The sequence below is a fragment of the Ovis aries genome, chromosome 1 (genome assembly GCF_016772045.2).
Source record: "Ovis aries strain OAR_USU_Benz2616 breed Rambouillet chromosome 1, ARS-UI_Ramb_v3.0, whole genome shotgun sequence".
In the NCBI taxonomy this organism is placed as follows: Eukaryota; Metazoa; Chordata; class Mammalia; order Artiodactyla; family Bovidae; genus Ovis; species Ovis aries.
The window spans coordinates 244,007,940-244,020,943 of NC_056054.1; positions in this window are offsets into that span (position 1 = coordinate 244,007,940).

Below are 13,004 nucleotides of genomic sequence, written 5' to 3' on the forward strand. Positions count from 1 at the left end.
TTTTCACATCAAGTGTACACAATGTATTTATTGGTTATTTTTGTCATACACTGGCAACCTCTTTAACATCTAGGAAGACTAGATGTTGTAAATTTGGACGTTTGTCCCTTATGTACACTATATACACAACTAAGTAAACCAAAACGCAGACACATACAGGACAATGGTTAACCATCCTAACATAAACATACTGGTATAACCCCCCTTGTACTTTCTCCTGGAACCAGCACAAATAAAGTAATATGTACTGCTCTGAGAGGTGGTTTGATCATTCTGATCATTCCATTTCTAAATGAGTATTTCGTATGAATCTTAACAAAAGAATATATCTACAAATTTCACTACCTCTATTTTTAACATACTTTGTGCACTTCTAAACATCTAGAAAGACTAGATGTTTCAAATAAGGACTTGTTTGTCCGCTATATACACAGTAGTGTTGAATAAACTACACATATGTAACAATGGTTATACCTGAAGGTATCTTCTATGAAGGAACATTCTGGTCTAGAACCTTTCATTTCTTCCAATTCCTCCTTTTTGCCATCCATCCAACAGTGGGTGGAAGTACAGGCACATGTATCACTTACGTGTGATTTATTATAATTTCACTTTCAAAGGTCCTTTTCAGAAGACAGCCTTTCCAATGAATTGTAACACAAAGTGTACAAAATGTGTTATTTTACTAACCCTACTTTTGTCATACATTGGCAACCTCTTTAATATCTAGAGACTAGATATTATAAAATTGGGATCCATTTGTCCAGTATATACATAATATACACAGTAAAGTTAAGTGAAATGCACTTAACATGTAAAGCAATGCTAAGCTGAAATGTTCTAGTACACACTAGTAAAACATCTTTTGCAAACTTCCCTCCCACCTCCCTCAACCCAATGAAAAAGCAGAGTATACTGTTCAGAGAGGAGGTTTAACAATTCCATTTCCAATTACAGTATTTCCCATCAGTTTTAAAAAGCTATTTATAAGAAGCATTATCACACTATGTCTACTGTAAAATGCATCAAGCACTTCTAAATATCTAGAAAGACTAGATATTTCATATAAGAACTTACTTGTCCACTATATACACAGTACTGTTAAATAAAATTGCACACAGGTAACAATGGTTATAATTTGAGGTATCTCCTAAATATGACCATTTTGGCCTGAACCATTCCCACCCTCACTTCCTTTTCTCCACCACCAATCCAGTGGACAAGTACAGGCATGTCTAACACTTAGAGGTGTCTGAATACATTCATATAAAAAAATCACTTACAGAAAACCAGCATTCCTATGAATTTCAGCACAAAGTGTACAAAATGTGCTAATTTTACTACTCTGTCATACACTGGCAACCTCTTTAACATCTAGAGACTAGATGTCACAAAATTAGGACTCATTTGTCCATTATATACACTATATACACAGCAAAACAAAATGCACATAATATACAAAAAATGGTTTCATCTGAAAATGTCCAGGTGCAAACAACTAGCATATTACCTTTTGTAATTCTTTCCCTCTCACCTCCTCCAAACCACTGAACAAGTGTAAGCAACAGTATACTGCTCAGAGTGGCTTAACATTTAACATTCTCAAAGACAGGACTTCCTAGGAATTTGAGCAAAAAGTTATTTACAAAGCGGTATTTCACTACCTCTACATTTAACATACGTTGGGCACTTCTAAACATCTAAGAGGGCTAGATGTTTCAAATAAGGACTTCATTTGTCCACTATATACAAAGCAGTCTTGAATAAACTGCCACATGTAACAGTTATAATCTTGAAATTGTCTTCAAAATATGAGTATTCTAACCTAAGACCCTTCCCTTCTCTCCTCTCTTCTCTCCACCATCATACTCAGGGGGCTATAATGCTCAGATTTTCAGAAGACAATCTTTCCTAGAAATTTTAACACAAAATGTACAAATGTATTATTTACTAACTCTATTTTTATCATACACTGGCAACCTCTTAACATTTAGAGACTAGATGTTGTAAATTAGGACTCATTTGTCCATTATATACACTATATATACAGCAAAGTGAAACAAAATGCACTAACGGAAAAGACAGTGGTTACTCTCGCCTCACTATAAACACACTGGCACAGAGATCTGCACTTCCCTTCCCTCTCCCCGACACTGAACCAGTGCACAAAACACAAAGTGTACTGCTCCAGGAAGTGGTCTGGCCAATCCACCCCCCATCCCCACCCCTCCCCCACGCTCCCCGACATCATTTCGTATGAATTTTAACAAAAAGGTATTTACAAAATGTCTTTTCACTACCTCGACTTTTAACATATATCAGGCACTTCAGAACATCTAGAAAGACTAGATATTTCCAAAAACTACTTATTGTCAACTATATATACAGTAGTGAGGAATAAAATGCACACACTAAACAATGGTTATATAGAAATGTCTTTCTAAGTATGACCAGTCTGACATAGCACTTTCTGTTCTTCCTCCTCAAGGTCTTCTATTCGACGTCGTCCAACCCACTGAACAAATGGGGACTTCGGTGGCTCCGGAAGTTGCTTCTAGAGGTAATCAAACAACTCCATTTTGAAAGGTCATTTCCAGAAGGCATTTCTTTTCTATAGTTTTCTTTTCTTTTCTTTTCTTTTTTTTTTTAACAAATGGGCATTTACAAGACGCGATTTTTCTAACTATTTTATCATACGTCGGCAACCTCTTCACATCTAGGAGACCTAGACGTAGCAAAAGTTTTCTTTTGAAAGGTTGGGGGTAAAGTTGAGAGCAGCTTTTTCATGTTATATACACAGGCCTTTATCAGCAGCCAGTAAATCTTCCCAGAGGGCGGCGGGCACTTTCTGTTGGCCACAAAGGTTATGTTATTCTACCATTTCTATCTTCCGACATCAATGTCTCGGTAGAACGACGATCACCGCCCACTGGCCCACTAACGTTCCACCCGTCGTCGACTGCGGCTCCACTCACCTTGCGGGCCCGTTAAGGCCTTTGTCCGTCGTTGTCCGGACGAGGTGAGGTCTCGTCCAACTGGGACGGAGCAGTCACCTCAGGTCGCGGATCCGCGTGGCCCCAAGGCCTAAGGATGGACGAGCTGGCGTCCACAATCCTTCCCGGGCCTCCGAGGCTCTAACAGCCACCCGTGGATTCAGAGCAGCCGCCATTCTTCTAGTCCTGCCACGCCCGACGCCCAAAGGCGCCACGTTCTCGGTGGCCAGGCGGAGGCTTCGCCTAAGCCCAAGCCCTGCAGCTCTGGGTGAAGAGACCCAGCGGTCAGCAGGATCCTGGCTCGGAGGCGCCGCCGCCATTAGGTTGTGGAGGTGGGGGGTGGGGGCAGGGGGAGAGGTTTGTGGCTGCTTCCAGTCTTGGGCCCTGCCAACTGCCAGCCTCGGCGACTGCTCTACAAAACACACCCGAGAATGTCCCGGGGCCCCCTCAGTTCACCAACTGACCAGAGGCCGGAGGGCCTGGAGGGCCCCAGGGTAGAAGGCCACGATCCGCTTCTAGCCGCACTCTCTGCCGGAACTCCATTGTCAAACTTCTTAAAGTTCAGTTCAGTTCAGTTGCTCAGTCGTGTCTGACTTTTTTGCGACCCCATGGACTGCAGTATGCCAGGCCTCCCTGTCCTTCACCAACTCCCAGAGTTTACTTCTTAAAAAGTCACAGAATTATATTTATGATACACTGTTTATGTTTACAAAGACACAGAAATACTAAATATTTTCTATTGGAGAATATAAGGCCCCCCCACAAAATAATCTATAATATGATGACTAATCTGATAACTTCCAGGCAGTGAGAGAAGTGAAATAGAACATAGGGAAAGCCAACGATGGGAGACCTGTGTATTGGTGAACAGGGTCATTAGTGCTAGCTATACAGAATTAGTTTACATAAGAACAATGCACCTGTTTATACAATATCACATATTTTTACACAGTATTTTAAAAATATGGTACTAAGAAAGTTAAACAAAATCTGAGATCACTAAAGGCAATGCCAAAGAACGCTCAAACTACCACACAATTGTACTCATCTCACATGCTAGAAAAGTAATGCTCAAAATTCTCCAAGCCAGGCTTCAGCAATACGTGAACCGTGAACTTCCAGATGTTCAAGCTGGTTTTCGAAAAGGCAGAGGAACCAGAGATCAAATTGCCAACATCCGCTGGATCATCAAAAAAGCAAGAGAGTTCCAGAAAAGCATCTATTTCTGCTTTATTGACTATGCCAAAGCCTTTGACTGTGTGGATCACAATAAACTGTGGAAAATTCTGAAAGAGATGGGAATACCACACTACCTGACCTGCCTCTTGAGAAATTTGTATGCAGGTCAGGAAGCAACAGTTAGAACTGGACATGGAACAACAGACTGGTTCCAAATAGGAAAAGGAGTATGTCAAGGTTGTATATTGTCACCTTGCTTATTTAACTTATATGCAGACTACATCATGAGAAATGCTGGGCTGGAGGAAGCACAAGCTGGAATCAAGATTGCCAGGAGAAATATCAATAACCTCAGATATGCAGATGACACCACCCTATGGCAGAAAGTGAAGAACTAAAGAGCTTCTTGATGAAAGTGAAAGTGGAGAGTGAAAAGTTGGCTTAAAGCTCAACATTCAGAAAATGAAGATCATGGCATCCGGTCCCATCACTTCATGGCAAATAGATGGGGAAACAGTAGATACAGTGCCTGACTTTATCTTTCTGGACTCCAAAATTACTGCAGATGGTGACTGCAGCCATGAAATTAAAAGACGCTTATTCCTTGGAAGAAAAGTTATGACCAACATAGACAACATATTAAAAAGCACAGATTACTTTACCAACAAAGGTCCATCTCGTCAAGGCTTGTTTTTTCCAGTGGTCATGAATGGATGTGAGAGTTGAACTATAAAGAAAGCTGAGTACCAAGGAATTGATGCTTTTGAACTGTGATGTTGGAGAAGACTCTTGAGAGTCCCTTGGACTGCAAGGAGATCCAACCTGTCCATCCTAAAGAAGATCAGTCCTGGGTGTTCATTGGAAGGACTGATGCTGAAGGTGAAACTCCAATACTTTGGCCACCTGATGCGAAGAGTTGACTCACTTGAGAAGACCCTGATGCTGGGAAAGATTGAGGGCAGGAGGAGAAGGGAATGACAGAGGATGAAAGATGGTTGGATGGCATCACTGACTGATGAACATGGGTTTGGGTGGACTCCAGAAGTTGGTGATGGACAGGGAGGCTTGGCATGCTACGTTCATGGGGTCGCAAAGAATTGGACACAACTGAGCGACAGAGCTAAACTGAACTGAGATCACTAATGGCTGTGAAATTAAAGGGGAAAATATTAACAAAGCCCGAAAGAAAGGAAGCGAGAGTGGAAGGGGTGAGGGAGGGAAGAAAGGAGTAAAGAGAGAGTAGGAAAGAAAGAAAAGAGAGAGAAATAAAGGAAGGAAGGGAGAGACCAAAGGAGGAAGGTTGGAATAGAAAGAAAGCAACAGAGACTGGGGGAGGGAGGGCCGATGGAAGAGAAATGGAGTAGATATTGCCATGCAGTAGATATTTTCTAATTTTAGTGTATTTAGTATGATTTTGAGCTTCCTGGTATCTATGGGAAAAAATTAAAAAGACTGCATTGACTCATTTGACTCTAATGGAAAAGAACACAAATTAATCAAATTATTTTTGGAACTGTTTTCACTCTCAAATAAAATTTATGGTATTGATTATTGTGTTCTTTCTTATCAAAGAGACATTAGTAATCATTGTCTCTTTTGTAAAAAGGCGGGAAATAAATGTTTCTTATACCTATCCTCTGAAAATTCAGATTACATTATGCCACAGTTTTTCTAAAATGCAACTGCCATTGTGACAGTTTAATTGTCCAGAGAAAATTATAGGGAGACTCCAGACAATAAAAGCATCTGCCTACAATCCAGGAAACCCGGGTTCAATCCCTGGGTTGGGAAGATCTGGAGAAGGAAATGGTAGCCCACTCCAGTATTCTTGCTGGGAAAATCCCATGGATGGAGGAGCCTGGTAGGCTATAGTCCATGGGGTCGCAAAGAGTCAGACACGAATGAGCGACTTCACTGACTTACTTACTAAGCGTGGCTAAAGGACATATTTGAGTACTCGATAGACTGCTCTGGGAGATACCAGACTTTCTGGTTGAATCTGGCCAAGTTCTGCCTTGGAGGCAATATATATTTGAGTTGTTAATTATTAAAAGCCTACATTATAGATTTTGTGGGCCGAAATGGAAGCCTTTTGTTTCAGACATGATAAGATATTTATAGTGCCACTAGAACTTTCTAATCTATTTTCTGCTCAAAATAGAACATCACTATGCTCAGCAAAAATTAAACAAAGAAGCAACTTTAGGTAAAATCCTCAAATCCAGTACTCTGTGACAACCTAGAGGGGTTGGATGTTTAGGAGGTGGGAGGGAGGTTTCAGAGAGAGGGGACATATGTATACCTATGACTGATTCGCATTGATATATGGCAGATGTCAACATAATATTGTAAAGCAATTATCATCCAATTAAAACTAAATACATTTTAAAATCCTCACTCATACATTTAATTTCCTCAAAGATTTGCCCAGTTAGTTGATACTGCATTTAACAACATGAAGCAAGAACTATTTGAAGTAGTTGTTAACAGTTGTACATCATACACTAGAAATTGTTCACTGGAAACTATGTTATTCACAAAGACTGTAAGTATATTTTGTGTTTTGATGCATACTGTCTACAAATGGACTTACATGAAAAACAAGAGCCCCCAGAGCTGAGTTACTATAACGTTTCTCAACCTTTAATGATCATTTTTAAAGCTGATTGATATATGGCAGAAATTAAATAATATTATCAAGCTTTAAAAATGAAATAATATTATCAAGATTCCATCCATAAATAGTTACATCAGATGTTTGTAGACAAGTCATGAAACCATTGTTTTTTATGCTTTCTAAGTGACTCTAGTGTGCAGCCAGGTTGAGAACCACTGTAAGTTTGAATTCCAGATGATGATCCTTTAAATGATGAAAGAACTGTTCCAAATAAAATATTGTGATTTAAGAGAAAATGAGGCTATCTAGTTCTTCTGCAGTAACTAAATAATAGTTATAGATTGCAGCCACTTTGTCAGAGATGTATTCTTGTTCCAATGAAATTGATATTTGATGAGGTTAAATTATATGCTCAAGAACACATCCTCAAAAAGTAGAAACCTAAATATTTGCCAGTACAGGATGTCTACTCCACTATTTCCACAATATGATATCTCTTTTATTATAAACTCCCAAAAACAAATCATCACTTTTCAAAATCAAAATTGGTTGTTAGACCTCCAAGTCTTTCAACATTTTAAGCCTTAGAGGAAAGTATTTCCTTCTTTTCCTATTTTAGAATGTTTATTTTTCAGTCTTAGTTATTGATCCTTACTTCACGTCTATGCCAGGAAAAAATTCTGTCTTCAAATGTGCTCTCATAATTTTCATACAAAATTCTTGTGATAATAATCATTTCTTTTCACCATGTTCCAAGCATGCACATATATTGTGTTGGCTAGAAGATTCATTCCATATTTTCAGTAAGATGGCCCTAGTAGTGCTTAATTTTCTTTAACTTTATTCCAAACAATTTTGTTAGATAGCATTGTGACAGATGTCATATCAGCATGCATTAAAAAACAAAAAAAAATCTTATCACCAAAATTGGTGAATTTTTATATAGCTATTTTAATATTGAAGATGAAAGAAAAAAAGCAATATTTCAGTCACTGAGTTCCTTGGGCTTCCCAGGTGGCACTAGTGGGCAAGAACACGCCTGCCAATCCAGGAGATTGTAAGAGACTCAGGTTCAATCCCTGGGTTGAGAAAATCCCCTTGAGGAGGGCATGGTAACACATCCCAGTATTTTTGCCTAGAGAATCCAATGGAGAGAGGAGCCTGGCCGGCTACAGTCCATGGCGTTGCAAAGAGTCAGACATGACTGAAGCAACACAGCACGCTTCACACACTGAGTTCCTTTGGTTTTTAAAGTAATAACAAAAGACAGTTTTTCATTTTCACCAAGAATGGTAATGAAAACATTTACATTTTGTTCCACTACCTTCTGCCATTTTTCAGGCAACTTCATTATTCCATCTTCCCAAAACTTTTTACCTTTTGAGCAAAGAACTATTCCAAGTGCTTTGCAGTCTTTCAAGGAATTGAAAATTTTTCCATTAGGAGAATTTTATAAATGAATGAAATAAATGAAAATCTGAAGGTGAAATGTCTGGTTATACTATAGATGCCTCAGAATTTCCCAGTCAGGCTGTAACAATTTTTGCCTGGTCATCAAAGAAACATTTGTTCTTACATTATCCTGAAGGAAGATTATTTTCTGTTGACTAATTTCAGATGCTTCTTATCAAGTGCTGCTTTCAGTGTTTATGATTTAGAGCAGTACTTGGAATTAATTGTCTCGTTTTTCTGGAAGGGGCTTATAATAGAAGATTCCCTTCCAGTCCCACCATGTACACAATATCACCTTCCTTGGATGAAGACTGGATGTTGGTTTGGTTGGTGGTAATTCTTTTCACTTGCCCCCAAATCTCTCCCAATCCACATTATTGTATAGTATATATTTTTCATCGCCCATCACAAGTTGTTTTAAAATCAGAATATTTTTGTTATATTTAAGTGGAGAATCACATTTGGAAATACATTCGAGATGGGTTTTTTTGTTGTTGTTTCTTCGGGTTTTTTTTTTTTTTTTTTTTTGCTTAACTTATGTAGAACTGAAGCATCAAAGTGATGAACCTAAGCAAGCTGGTACAAATGCTTCTCGAGGCTTGGCTGGGAAATTTTGAGTATGTCGGCTATCTCCTGCATGTATAACGTTGATTGTTTTCAGTTAACATCTCGTTTTGATCACTCTCAGGTTCAGCTGGTTTATTCAACTGTGAAACATTGTCCAGTGACAAATCTCCAACGTGAAACTTTCCAAACCACTATTGACATGTTTAATCAGTCACAGCACCTTCTCTATATACTGCACAAATCTTTTTGTGTGTGTGTGTATGTGTGTGCTTCAGTTGCTTTTACTTTTGTTAAAATAATAAAGCTTAATATGCTGAAAAATGTTGCTTTTTTCTTCTATCTTTAATATTAAAATGGCTACATAAAAATTTCCTATTTTGATATTTCTTTTCAAAATATATGTTGATTCAACAGCTGTTACAATACAATGTAACAACTGTTTTGAATGAAGATGGAAGTGAAAGTGGAGAGTGAAAAAGCTGGCTTGAAGCTCAACATTCAAAAAAAAAAAGCTCAACATTCAGAAAACTAAGATCATGGCATCTGGTCCCATCACTTCATGAGAAATGGATGGGGAAAGAGTGGAAACAGTGTCAGACTTTATTTTGGGGGGCTCCAAAATCACTGCAGATGGTGACTGCAGCCATGAAATTAAAAGACGCTTACTCCTTGCTGAAGGAAATGGCAACCCACTCCAGTACTCTTGCCTGGAAAATCCCATGGACGGAGAAGCCTGGTAGGCTACAGTCCGTGGTGTCACAAAGAGTTGGACATGACTGAGTGACTTCACTGACTTCACTACTCCTTGGAAGGAAAGTTATGACCAATCTAGATAGCATATTGAAAAGCAGAGACATTACTTTGCCAACAAAAGTCCGTCTGGTCAATGCTTTAGTTTTTCCTGTGGTCATGCATGGACGTGAGAGTTGGACTGTGGAGAAAGCTGAGCACTGAAGAATTGATGCTTTTGAACTGTGATGTTGGAGAAGACTGTTGAGAGTCCCTTGGACTGCGAGGAGATCCAACCAGTCCATCCTAAAGGAGATCAGTCCTGGGTGTTCATTGGAAGGACTGATGCTAAAGCTAAAACTCCAATACTTTGGCCACCTCATGCAAAGAGTTGACTCATTGGAAAAGGCTCATGCTGTGAGGGATTGGGGGCAGGAGGAGAAGGGGACGACAGAGGATGAGATGGTTGGATGGCATCACTGACTCGATGGACATGGGTTTGGGTGGACTCCGGGAGTTGGTGATGGACAGGGAGGCCTGGTGTGCTGTGGTTCATGGGGTCGCAAAGAGTAGGACACGACTGAGCGACTGAACTGAACTGAACTGAAAGACAACTAAATGCAACTAGAGGCATTTTACAGAAAAAAAACCTGAAAATTTTGGCCAATCCAATAAATATATACATATTTATGTTAAATGTATACATGTATATATATAAACAGATAAGTAGACATGTATTTGCATTTATTATTTTTAAAGCTATCAACAAAATATCCTCATCTTTTAGGAAAATGATGAAAACATATTCAGCTTTAATTTTTCAAAAATGAAACACCATTTTCTAAGCAGTTTTACATTGTATATTGTTATACATTTAGGCTTAATATTTAATATATTAACTATAATAATTGGAAAATATTATTTAATTAGATGGTATTAAAACACCTAAAACTACTTGTTAATCTATGGTAAGGAAAACAAAGTCAGGAGAAAAAAAAAGTCATAAAAGTCAGATATAAAAAGTAAATATATAAGATATAAAGTTATTTAAAATATATACAAAATATAAGTCAGAGGGAGGGAAAGATGGCGGAGGAATAGGACGGGAAGATCACGTTCTCCCTCACAAATTCCTCAAAAGAACATTTCAACGCCGAGCAAACTCCACAAAACAACTTCTGTAGGCTGGCAGAGGACATCAGGCAACCAGAAAAGCAGACCATTGTCTTCAAAAACAGGTAGGAAAAAATATAAAAGACGAAAAAGGAGACAAAGAAGGTGGGGAGGGAGCTCCATCCCGGGAAGGGAAGCCAGTCCCGGGAAGGGAATTTTAAGAAGAGAGGTTTCCAAACACCAGGAAACACTCTCCCTGCCGAGTCTGTGGCGAGCCTTGGAAACACAGAGGGCAACATAACAGGAAGGAAAAATAGATAAATAATTAAAACCAAGAGATTACAAGCCCACCAGTAACTCCCCCAGCGGAAAAGCAGCACAGACGCCTGCATCCGCCATTGGGAAGTGGGGGCAGGGCAGGGACGCGCGGGAGGCGTGGGCTGCAGAGCTTTGTAAGAATCGGGCAGGAACGCCCCACGCGCAACCAGAATGATCTAACTTGGGCTAGCAAACCAGACTGTGGGATGGCTACCACGCGAAAAGCTCGAACATAAGACACCGCCAGGACCGAGCACAGAACAAAGGACGGAGCGGAAAAAGCCGGCTGCAGACCATTCCCCGCCGGGGACAGGCAGCCAGAGCCGTAAGGACTGGAAAGGGGCAATTGCAGACCCGGAGAGACTTTACTTACCTAACTGCAAGCAGGCTCCTTTGCTAAGACTTCTGGGGGTGCTGGACAGTCACAGTCTGCCTCACGGGGTGCGCCAGCGGTCCACCCAGAGAGCTGAGCGGCAGCGGCGGAAAAGGTGACAAGCCGCGGCGATCGCGCTCGCCAAACTCCTGAGCTACTCGGACCTGGGAAGGGCACAAAGCGAAGTCCCAGCCGCATTTGTGCCTCTGAGGGCTGCCTGAGGGCCGAACCTGAGCGGCTTGGACCGGGGAAGTGCACGCAGCCTAGGGCCGGCCCCAGATGGTTCCCGGCTGAGCATCGTAGAGCCGGAGCGGTTTGTGCGCCGTGAGAAAGGACAGGTCAAGAGGGGCAGAAATACTGTGTGCACACGACAGTGCTATTTGTTTGCAGCATCCCCCCTCCCCACAGCGCGACTGAACTAGTGAGCCTAAAAACCAGCAAACAGAAGAAGTTAAACAGAGGGAACCACCTTGGAAGTGAGCCCACACGGCCCATAACATCAGAGAAGAGCCAGATATATTTTTAATTTTTTAATATTTTTAAAATCATTCTTTTTTTTGTTTTGTTTTGTTTTTTTGCTTTTTGCTTTTTTTTTTCATTTTTTTCCGAGCTTTTTTTTAATTTTCAAGTCTTCTATTTCTCCTCTAATTTTTATTTCTATAACCTAGTATTACTATTTAAAAAAAAAAAAGACTTTTTTTTTTTTTTTAAGGCAAACACCATATATACTCTTTGGATGGTTGTTGGTGTTTTGTTTTGTTTTGGTTTTTTTTGTTTATTTGTTTTTTAATAATTCTTTTTTTTTTTCTCTTTCTCCCTTTTTCCTTCTGCTTTTCTTTAATATTGTATCTTTGAAAATCCAACCTCTACTCCAGATTTTTAATCTTTGCTCTTAGGTTTTTGTTGTCAATTTTGTACATTTAAAAACCCAAACTTCACTACCCAAGTTTACCTGAGAGCGAGATTACTGGCTTGACCACTCTCTCCTCCTCTGGCCTCTCCTTTTTCTCCACCAGGTGGCCTCTGTCTCTTTTCTCCCCCATCTCTTCTATATCCAACTCTGTGAATCTCTGTGTGTTCCAGACGGTAGAGAACACCTAAGGAACTGGTTACTGGCAGGATTTGTCTCTCTCCTACTCATTCCTCTCTCATCCTCCTGGTCACCTCTGTCTACTTCCTCCCTCTCCTCTTCCCCGTATAACTCTGTAAATACCTCTGAGCGGTCCAGACTATAGAGCGCACATAAGGAAGTGACTACTGGCTAGCTTGCTCTCTCCTCTCTTGATCTCACCGCATCTCATTCCAGTTACCTCTAACTACCCCTCCATCTTCTCTTCTCCTTGTAACTCAGTGAACCTCTCTGAGTGTCCCTCAATGTGGAGAAACTTTTCATCTTTAACCTAGATGTTTTATCATCAGTGCTGTATAGATGGAGAAGTCTAGAGGCTACTGTAAAAATAAAACTGAAAACCAGAAGCAGGAAGCTTAAACCCAAAGCCTGAAAACATTAGAGAACTCTTGAATTCAGGGAACATTAAGCAATAGGAGCTCATCAAATGCCTTCTTACCTACACTGAAACCAAGCTCCACCCAAGGGCCAACAAGTTCCAAAACAAGACATACCACCCAAATTCTCCAGCAACACAGGAACACTCCCCTGAGC